The following is an 11,228-nucleotide window of genomic DNA, read 5'->3' on the forward strand; positions in this document are numbered from 1 at the left end:
GGGGGGAAGAGAGAGAAAAAAAACATCTCTTTCCTGAGTCCCAGGCCACAACAAAGGGAGTCAGCCTCCAAAAGTGGAGGGGAAGGGGCTCTGTTGAATTAATTAATCCTTTAATGACACTGTATTAAGTGCCGAGCGTCGGATACACAAGCTTCATTGAACCTTCAGCACAGCCCTCTGACAGAAGTGCTATTATCATCTCTATCTTGAAGGTGAGGAAAATGAGGCACAAGAAGGTTAAGCGTCTTGCCCAAGGTCACACAGCTGAGAACTGGAGGAGCCGTGACTCTAACCCAAGTGCCCAGACCCCTGAACCAGTGTTTCTAAGCAATAAAGAGGCAACAAGACCTTCAGTCCTAATGGGGCTGGGAGAGGAGGAACCAACTATAAACCAAGCAACAGGTGACGAAATAACTCCAGGCAGTGACAGCAAGTGGTTAAATCACCCGTATTTGTCTGATGAACCCCTGTGGGGGGCCTTGGAAGGCTCCGAAGATGAGATGGAGACTGGGGTCATCCTTGAAGGAAGGGTGGGATTTTAACTGGGAACTCGCGCATGAAAACTGTGGAGCCAGAACTTAAAACGGGTAAAAATGCAGGCATACGGTTTGTGTTCCATAAATGGTCATTGTAAAGGGTATATCGGGGGTTAAACCATGGGAGGCTTCAGAGGTCTGGAGGAAGTGTTTGTAAATCTTCTTCCGGGGCTTTGCTCCAGCATCGGCCAACCTCAGTGTTTCTAGAGAGTCAGCCCCAGGCCCTGGGTCCTGATTGGTCCAGGATGATCATGCCCCCAACCAGAGACTGGGCTAGCTGTGATCATGTGACACAATCAGGCCAATGGCAGGCAAGTTTCTAGGAAAGGTTTTTCTCACCCTCAAAGAGAAACAATCCGTCCGAGATGGCTCTTGTATTAGCTATCTATTGCTCATAACGGAAGTCCCCAAACTTAGCAGCATTAAACAACAATTAAGTATTATCTCAGTTTCTGTGGGTCAAGAATCTGGGAGTGACTTCAGGGGTGATTCTGGCTCGGGGTCTCTCAGGAAGTTGCAGTCAAGATATCAATGGTAATTGCTATCATCTGAGGGGTTTCTATTCACTCTCTCTCCCTTCAGGTGAAGGTAAAGGGCGTCAGAGGTCAGCTCATCCAGTCCCAGCCTACAGACACCCAGTCTCTGGCTTTTTCCTGACACACGGATCCCAGCTTGAACATCCCCTCCTCCCTGCCCATGCCAGAGATTTTCATTCCTATCCCCTCTGCCTTACTGCCTGAGACTCTGCTCTTAACTTACCTTACTTTGTCCCTTCTTGGTTATTTACCTTTGTTGGTGTCTCTACCCCCGATTAGAATATATACTCCATGAAGCATCCGATTTTTGTCTGTCCTGTCCTCTGCTAGATTTCCCAGAGTTTAGCATAGTGCCTGGTATGTAGTAGGTGCTCAATTAAATATATGTTTCTGGTTTAGGTAGAATAAGAAATAAGTGGATATTTCACAGCCCTTAAAGTGATCTGGGACATCAGGGAATTCTGAAGAACCAAGAAAGAGGCTGATAATTCTCTCTCTTTTGCGCGTGCGTGCACACACACACACATACACACACACACTTTTTCCTCCAACTGGCTGCATCTATGTTGCCCTCGCTCTCACATGCAAAGCCCCCAGGTTCAGCCCTCTCTGGTTTGCTTCCCAAATTGGCTTCTCCACTCCCACACCTCCTCCTCCATCCTGTTCCTACCAGATCTGTGAGGCCACCTGCACAACAAAAATTACATGGAATCTGGAGTCAGACAGACCTGGTCCACATTTGGAACTTTCCGCATTTGATCTGACCTTGAGTGGCTCACTTCTCGTTCTGAGCCTCAGTTTCCTCATCTGTAAAATGGGGCAAAGCAAGACCACCATAGCCTGCCATCTGCATGAACATGAGTATGCAGTTATTTCAGACATGGAAGGGCATTGAGCTTGCCTGGAATAAGACTCCCCTCTCTGCTGCCCACAGCGGCTCAAACTCTCTCCAGTCTAACCCAGCGGTTGCCCCTCCTATCGCAGCTGCTCCCCAGAGAGTGTGAAAGCTTAAATGGCCAATATTTTCCCCAGCTCAGCACAAAGCGCAATCATTGCAGGGCAGCCAGGAAGGGCTGTTAGCTTGATTGGGTCCTTTTTTCATCTCCACGTCAGCTGTTAGGCTGTTCAGCTCACGCAGGGTGACTGCTCCTTTATTATCCAGCTCTGGAGCGGGGTGGGTGGAGTCCTTAAGTTATAGCAAGAATGTGGCGCCACTGCATACCACCCCATAAAGCAAACTCTTGGGATATCTCCTCTCTCTATTGAAAAACTAGAAATAGCACCTCATTCCCACCCAGGAATCAAGTCCAAAGCCCTCCACCCCCATCCCATGCTGAAGGTTCCCTAACCCTAACCCCAACCCTGCTTCCTCCTTTCTATTTGGGCAGGAGACTTTTTTTTTTTCCCGGTACCCAGGCCTCTCACTGCTGTGGCCTCTCCCGTTGCGGAGCACAGGCTCCGGACGCGCAGGCTCAGCGGGCATGGCTCACGGGCCCAGTCGCTCCGCGGCATGTGGGATCTTCCCGGACCAGGGGCACGAACCCGTGTCCCCTGCATCGGCAGGCGGACTCTCAACCACTGCGCCACCAGGGAAGCCCGGGAGAATTTTTTTTCAAAGTTCTCCAGATGCACTGGGGTTAGGGGAATGATTACTTTAGAACACATTGGTAACTACTTCTGCTTCCTAATGGAGGTGGTACAAAACACTTGATTCCTATGCCATCCTATACCATTCTCTACAAATGCTTATAGAGAAATCGCTATATACGTTTTCCATAAATTCACTCAATTAATCCTCACAGCAACCCTAAGACAAGTGCATTACCCGTATTCCCATTCTACAGACCAGGTTATGGAGGCAGAGAGAGGTTAAGTAACCTGCCCAAGGTCACACAACTGTTGAACAGAGGGTTTGGGACCTGAACTTAGACCTTCTGGTGCCATTAACTTACTCACTAAAGCGAGGGGAAAGTGGACATGGCAAAGGCCAAAGCTGGTTTGTCTGTGAGGCTGGGGTATGGGGAAAGAGCGGATGGCCATTTCCTTTGTAGGACACAATGATGAGGGTTTGCAGCCTGACCTTGGCAGGGGGTTGCATAGGAATGTTTAGATAATAGACTTTCTTGGGGAGTGAGAGAAGGAAAGCACTGGAAAACAGGAAAGTGGGGGAGTCTTGAGAAAAAAGACTGGCTGCCAGACCTCTCCCTTGCTCCCCAAACCTCAGCAAAGTCTGCTGCAACCAGAAATGATCCAGATTGAGGGATAGGGAGGGGACAATTGCATAGCCAGAGATAGACATCCAACTCTCAGATTTCTTGTTTCATGTAACTGAAAAGTCCCGGGTGGATTTCAGGCCTGGCTGGATTCAGAGGTGCAAATAATGTCATCACTTGTCTCTCCTTCCTGCTGCTACTTTCCTCTAGGCTGGTTTCCTTCTCAGGCAGGTTCAGTTACATCCCACCAGCATAGCAACATAGCATAGAAAGAGAGATCTTTTTCCCAAGTAGCTTCAGCAAAAGTCCCAGGGAAGGTTCTCATTGGCCCAGCCTGAGTCACATGGCTGGGTCACAAGACTGTCCCTGACCCAATGGCTGTGGCAATGGGGAGAGTTTGACTCACTTAAAGGGTGAAGTATAATGGAAGGGTGATTCCCCAGCGGGACATGAGAAATTTCCTTGCAGAAGGAAAGAACCTAGGCAGGAGGGCTACAGACATCCACTGTGGGGCCCTGAGGTGAAGAGGAGGAAGAAGAGAACAATTGTACAACAGCATCCACCCGTGAGATTAGGAGGTTAAGGGAGAAGCCTCAAGTGATCAAACCGCATGGCCCCTGCTGCCTACGGTCACCTGAGATTGCACAGAAATCATGCTCAGGGTGCAGGGCTGCCTGCAGAACGAGCGATAAGAAAAAGGCTTTGAAAGTCAAGAACAGAGAGCTTAATAATGCACCTCAGTTTCCTTTCTGTAAAATGGGGTCAAAAATAGTACCACCTTCATAAGGTTGTGAGGATGAAAGGGGTTAATAACTGTGAAGGGTTCAGAATGGTGCACACAGGAAAGACACGACGAACACTGGATTCTTGGGACTTCTCTGGCGGCGCAGTGGTTAAGAATCCTCCTGCCAATGCAGGGGACATGGGTTCAATCCCTGGTCCGGGAAGATCCCACGTGCTGCAGAGCAACTAAGCCGGTGCACCACAACTATTAAGCCTGTGCTCTAGAGCCTGCGCGCCGCAACTACTGAGCCCACGTCACAACTACTGAAGCCTGTGTGCATAGAGCCCGTGCTCCACAAGAGAAGCCAGTGCACTGCAACGAAGAGTAGCTCCCACTACTGCAACTAGAGAAAGCCCGCACACAGCTACGAAGACCCAATGCAGCTAAAAATTAATTCATTTTAATTTTTTAAAAACACACTGGATTCTTTATTAATCCAGGCCACATAGACCCTGCATATTCCCACTGCCACACCTTTGCCTAGATCTTCCCTCCACTACCTTCTTGGCCACATTCAGCCCTCCTCCTCCAGGAAGACTTCCTGGGATACCCAGTGCACTTTGAGCCCCTAGAACCCCACGGACCTAGGCCTGAGCCCCAGCTCTGCTCCTCCAGCTGTGTGACCCTGGGGAAGTGGCTTCACATCTCTAAGCTGGTCTCCTCTTCTGGAAATGTGGATAATTAAAAGCATCTTGGAGGGCTCTGATAGATTCTAAGCCTTTGGCTGTATTAAGAGGCTATGGTCTCTCTGGGGTTGGGGTCCTCTCCCTCGCATTTCTCAGTGTCCTAGGGAAACCCCATTTAAAATGATAATAAGTTCAGCTTGGGTTCTCACAGTTCAGAGCTGAGCCCTAGATCTACACATAACAGGCTGTGTGACACTGGGCAAGTCACTTTGCCTCTCTGAGCCTCAGTTCCCTCGTGATAATCCCTTTATCACAGAGAGGTTATGAGGCTGACAATAGCCTCTACACAGTGTCTAGGAAAAGTAGATATTCAATGGGCATTCTCTTTTACCCCTGCTGCCAGTCCAAATGCCACCTCTTCCAAGCAGTCTTCTGTGATTACACAACTCTGATGCCCTCTTGGCCTCTCCTCTTGCCTGCACACTGGCTTCTTGGAAGTTCAGATCAGGCCAGTGTGCCTTCAGAGTCCCTACTGCCTGGCATGTGGCCCTGTAAACAGTGTGTATTCTAGAGATTTTGAGACTGGTAATGATGACAATGATAATGATGATGGGCGAAAATGTCATTTGAGACCTCCCAGGTGTCCTTAATTCTTCTCCCAATTTAATTTCAGCTTAACTTGATTCCAGAAATCTTTTCAAATCCACGTTTGCAAGGATGTAGGTAAAAACAAACACATAAAACCCAGCATCTGCTATGTACCCAGCTCTCTCCTAGGCTAGCCTCTTTTTTCCAGTTTCAAGCAGTGTCTTTGCCTTTAATGATGAGGCTTTCATGCAAACAGAGTTTCATGGCTTGCATGATTTGGAGTGGCACACACAGAGGAACACTTGTTACTGTCATAGTTATGTATTTATTTTAACTGGGAATTGCATTTGGCTACATATATCTAAAAACCCAAATCACAGTGACTTACTCAAATAAGAGATTTATTTCTCTTTGTTAGGAGACAGCTCCACCATGCCATGGTAACTCGAGCCCTTTTCTAAGCCTTTTATTCTAATGGTCACCTTATGGTCACAAGGCGGCTGCTCTACCTCCAGCATTGCATCTAAATTCCAGGCAGGAAGAAGGGAAAGAACAAAGGGAAAGAGATCAGCCTTAGTTCCTTCTGTTCCCCACCCCCACCCCTCACTTTTTAAAGAACTTTCACAGACCCAACCACATCTAACTTACATCTCATTTGGCCAGAGGTGGATCATGAACCACCCCTACGTGCAAAGGATGCTGGGAAAGGTGGAGTTTAAACTGGGTACAGTGCTGTCCTAAACAATAAAACAGGGTTTTATTACAAAGAAAGGTAAGAAGAATGGGTATTGGGAAAGCAACCCGTAGTGTGGACTACACACACCAAACCTATGATTTGCAGGCATTATTACTTAGAGCTGCAGTTCTCATGCTTGAGCATGCGTCAAAAATCCCCTGGAAGGCTTGTGAAAACACAGGTAGCTGGGCCCACCCCCAGAGTGCCTGACTCAGTAGGTCTGGGGTGGGGCTCAAGCATTTGCATTTCTAAGAAGCTTCCAGGTGATTCTAGGCTGCTGGTCTGACACTACACTTAGAGAACTGCTGACGGCAAGGCAAAGTCAGTACTCAGATAAAAATACATGAATTGTTTTTAAAGGGACTAATAATGAGAATGCAATGGTTTAGCTATACTATTAGTCAGGATCCCAAAAGAAAATAGAGGAGGGCACAGATGGGGAACTGAGAAAACTTAACAAAGCGACCCTTTGTAAAAGTCTGGGCAGGGGATAGTACCCCTCCCCCCAATAGCAATATGGGGAGTTTTACTGCACATGAAAGGGACAAGGGTGAGAGCCTTACTAGAACCTGAAGCCGGGCGCTGTAGGAGAGGAGCACTCAATATGAGTCTTATCCTTTATTGAAGGGACACAGCCCACCCGAAGCAAGGCAGAGAGGAAGCTGGGGAATAAATACCCTGGCTTCTTTTTCCACCGGCCTCCAGCTGCCAGCAGGTACCTCCCATGGGCTGAATCCAGCTGGATACCAGAGGGCTGGGAGCTTGGGGGATGCAGCCCACAGGGGTCAGCCTGTAGGGAACAGAATGGAAAAGGGGTGGAGAGTAGACCTGCAGAGACAAACGGAAGATGTCCAGCACAGACGGAGAAAATATCACGACATCGTGATATACAGGAGTAGCTGAGTTTGGCAAACCACAATTTAAAGTAAGTAGCCACCCAGCTCCTTCATTCATTCATTCAATTATTCATTGAGCACCTGCTGTGTACCAGGCACTATATACCAAGTGCCAGGGATTTAGGGTTGAATTAATCATGACTCCTGCCCAGGGAGGATGCTATCCTCTGGGGTCCAAGGCACTGTGGTAGAAGTCGGGGCAGGTCCCCTTCCCCTGCCTCCCTGCAGCCATAGCCCCTCCAACCACACTCACTGTCCCTTCCACTGATCTCATTCACTTGTCACCCACAAGAATTTTGGTGTGATTTAAGCTTTCATTAAAGTTTAACTACGGGGGAAAGACTGCAACAACAACAAAAATCACCTGCTTCGTCACAAATCACAATGTTATTATGTGCTGAAATAGGGGCCGTGGGACTATGCTGCGGGGATTTGGTTGGGATTAGGGACAAAATGGATTGAAACCACTGGGTGCCCGCACGCCCCCATGGTAACACCCCGTAAACCTTTATGCATATAGATTTATATCCGGCGAACTGTTATTATTATTTTTCCCCTAGCCTTCACCGGCCCTTGTGCTGTCACGTCAGCCTTACACAAAATGTCTGTCTCCACGCTCAAGAGCCAATAACAAAAATGGTGAAGAATCTGATGCAGACGCGGATAACTGCTCTGGCTTCCTCTGGTGAATTTAAATAGCTTTCTTGAATTACTGCTTTTGACACGATCAATAAAATTGAGCTATTGCTGTATCAGGCCTTTCGGCAAATACACAGGAAGCTGTGCTCCTAGGCCTGATGGTTCAGGAACCCCAGCTGTCCTGGCGGGCAGGGTCAGGGTCTTGGGGACAATTGATGGAGTCAGGACACGGATGTACTGGACTGACCAGCAGCCCAGACAAGAAAAGCCGGTGAACTTCAACATCCCGCCTTCCAGCTGACCACACTGTTCCCGTATCCCTTTCCCCCCAACAAAAATAAAACAGCAAAACGTACCTGTCTGGCATCCCGTTCCCTGTGCTTTCTAAAAGGACAGCTGGCCAATGAGATACCCCAACCTATGTCTGGGTATTAGCTCAGCACCTTCCAACAAAGGAAGTGGCCCCAGTGGTGGCATTGACAACACCTTGAGACCAAAGATTAACTCCCACGGTGAGACGTTAGATAAAGGAAAGATATCAAGACAGGAGAGAAAAATTTTAGGTAAAATTCACATAACACGCTAAATTAACCATGTTAACATGTACAACTCAGAGGCATTTAGCCCATTCACTAGGTGCAACCACCACCTCTGTCTAGTCCCAGGACATTTTCATCACCCCAGCAGGAGACGTCACACCCATGAAGCAGTCACTCCCCATTGCCGCCTCTCCCCAGCCCCTGGCAGTCTGTGTTTTCTCTAAGTATTTGCCTAGAAAAACTTTTTTATTTTTTGGCCTGGCCGCACGGCTTGCGGGAGCTCAGTTCCCCGACCAGGGATTGAACCCAGGCCACGGCAGTGAAAGCCTGGAATCCTAACCGCTAGGCCACCAGGGAACTCCCCTAGAAAAACTTAATGCCTTGTATCCCCAATATCGGCTGGTTGAGTTCATGTGTTTTGAACAGAGGCTCTAAAACCCAAGTGCCTGGAAGAAATGAGGCTGCAAGAGTGATCATTCGGGCTTCTCTTGGACTTAATATTCAGGGGTCCAGGACTTCCCTGGTGGTGCAGTGGTTAGGAATCCTCCTGCCAATGCAGGGGACATGGGTTCGATCCCTGGTCTGGGAGGATCCCACATGCCACGGGGCAACTAAGCCCACGTGCCGCAACTACTGAGCCTGCGCGCCTAGAGCCTGTGCTCCGCAACAAGAGAAGCCACCGCAATGAGAAGCCCGTGCACTGCAAGGAAGAGTAGCCCCTGCTCGCTGCAACTAGAGAAAACCCGCGTGCAGCAACCAAGACCCAATACAGCCAAAAAAAAAAATTCAGGGGACCAAAGACTGTAAAGGTTTAGACAAGAGAGAATCTCCAGAGTCAGGCTAACCTGAGTTTAAATCGCAGCTCCATTGTTTTCCAGCTGTGTGACCTTGGGTACTTGCATGTCACCACTTGGAGTCTCAGTTTTCTCATCCCATCAATGGGGATTTTAACTGTACTTGCCTCCATGGGTTGCTGTGGGGATTAAGTAGGGGGACACAGAAAGTTCAGTTCAGTGCAGGCCCTTGGGGACTACACCGGGTTGAACAGTGTCCTCCCTAGGGAGACACCATGGGGTGGTGGTCCAACCCCAAAGCTGCCTTCCCGCCTAGCCACCCACGGATCAGAGGCCATCCCCAAAGTGCCGGTTACTTCCAGGAAAACAGCCACCAAGACATCCTGCCCGGCTTCCCTTGCACCCTGAACTTGACCCTGGGAAGCCCTGTTCTCATAGAAAATGAGCATTTTCCCAAGACAGCCCAAAGCAGAACGAGAGAAGCAAAGCCAAGGGGAAAGACGGTCATCAGCATTCACGCTACGGTTTTGCCCATTTCCACCCGATAAAATCCACAGGGAAAGAATCCCAGGGAAGCTGGGAGGATGCAGGCTGAATTTTTGAGAAGATAGTTTTGGATTTCCTAGCTAGTGGGCTGACAAAGACAGCAGGAGAATGACGAACTCCTGACAGGTCAAAAGATGCTGTCTTGCCCCGGGGGCTTCCAGATAAGGGCAGGTGATTCTTAGGTCTTGCTCAGTACATGTTTCACACCAATACAGAGGCTCTGGGCACCTGGGGACTGGGTGACAAGCCCCCAGGGTAGGTAACCATGTCCTTGTCCCAGCTCTGCACACGTGCACAAGGCAATCACTTGGCCTGCATTCCCTTGGAAGTCTCTGATTGCATAAATGTTATTGCAAATCTGGTCTCTGACCTGAGGAGATTCCAGCCGAGGCACTCACAGGGCCCCGAGAGCTTTTAGAAGAACTCCAGTTTGAATTTCTGAAGCCAAACCAAACACTGGACTTGAAAACGTTTTCTTATTATCTCATTCCCTGACTATGGAACAATCGCCCCATTGAAAAGCCATGAGCCCGCCCAAGTTTTAAATTAAACCTCTTGAGTTTTCCCTCTGAGAGCAGATAAAAATCCTTCCAGCTTATGTTTTGAGGAAAGAATTTGGTTTGTGTGTGTGTGTGTGTGTGTGTGTGTGTGTGTGTGTGTGTGTATTTCCCCTAAAACTCATTTTCTTTTGTTGGATACTGTGAAGCTCTGTTTAAATATTTTACTTGAGGAAATAATTACGTTTGATGAATGTTGAAATACCCTTCCAGGAGCAAGCCCTGCCTGCTGCCTGGATTCCAGAATGAAGCTCTTTCTGAAAGAAGAGGTGAGGCCCTTTTCCAAGAAGTAAGCCCCCCAGAGTGGTCTTGAAGAGCTTTGCTGACGTTGTTCCAAGAGGTATTTATTCTCCACCCATCTATTTATTCGTTGGATGTCAACCACAGGCTCTGAAAATCCACTGTGTATAAAAGCTCAAGTTGCAGTGATGGAGCGCAGAGAGAGAAGAGAGTGGGTTTTGTTCCTCGGCTGCGGCAGGAAGAGGCCCGAGCTCTGCCGTGGGCTCCATCCTGAACAGCTGGGCCAATGCTGGCCAATTCCTTCCCCTCTCGTCATCTTAGACGCCCCCCCCCCCCCCCCCAAAGGAAGGCTAATCACAGGAGCTCCTTTTGTGGAATCGTCATTAGCAAATGCATGGGAAATGCTTCCTGCTGATATGATGTCGTGCAGTCAGTCGACAAACATTTGCCCAGCGCCTACTATGTGCCAGATTCTGTTCTAGGCACCAGGGGGACAGCGGGGAACAAGACAGACAACATCCCTGCCCTCATGGAGGTGACGTTCTAGAAGGTGGGAGAACTCATCTGTTTCAGACTCTGGAGGTAGTTTCCGATTTCGTTTTGGAAGCTATGCAGGGCTTCGTGTGGTACCTGGTACATAGGTCAACACTTCTCTTTTTCTTTGTTGTAATAAAATGAGCAGTAAACCACCAAACACCAGGAGGGAAGGGCCCAGCAACAGTGGGTATACGGGTAGGGCGGGTGGCGATTCTGGGTCTGGAGGTGGCGGCCACTTGGGGGCCCCCATGAAGAATCCTCAGCCCAGCTGAGACCCTGACGGCACCGCAGCGATGACGACAGTGAGCGAGAAGGCCGGGCCTCGACGACAGTGAGCGAGAAGGCCGGGCCTCGACGACAGTGAGCGAGAAGGCCGGGCCTCGACGACAGTGAGCGAGAAGGCCGGGCCTCGACGACAGTGAGCGAGAAGGCCGGGCCTCGATGACAGTGAGCGAGAAGGC

The sequence above is a fragment of the Monodon monoceros genome, unplaced genomic scaffold, assembly GCF_005190385.1.
Source record: "Monodon monoceros isolate NGI ecotype Baffin Bay Population unplaced genomic scaffold, NGI_Narwhal_1 Super_Scaffold_1, whole genome shotgun sequence".
Classification (NCBI taxonomy): domain Eukaryota; kingdom Metazoa; phylum Chordata; class Mammalia; order Artiodactyla; family Monodontidae; genus Monodon; species Monodon monoceros.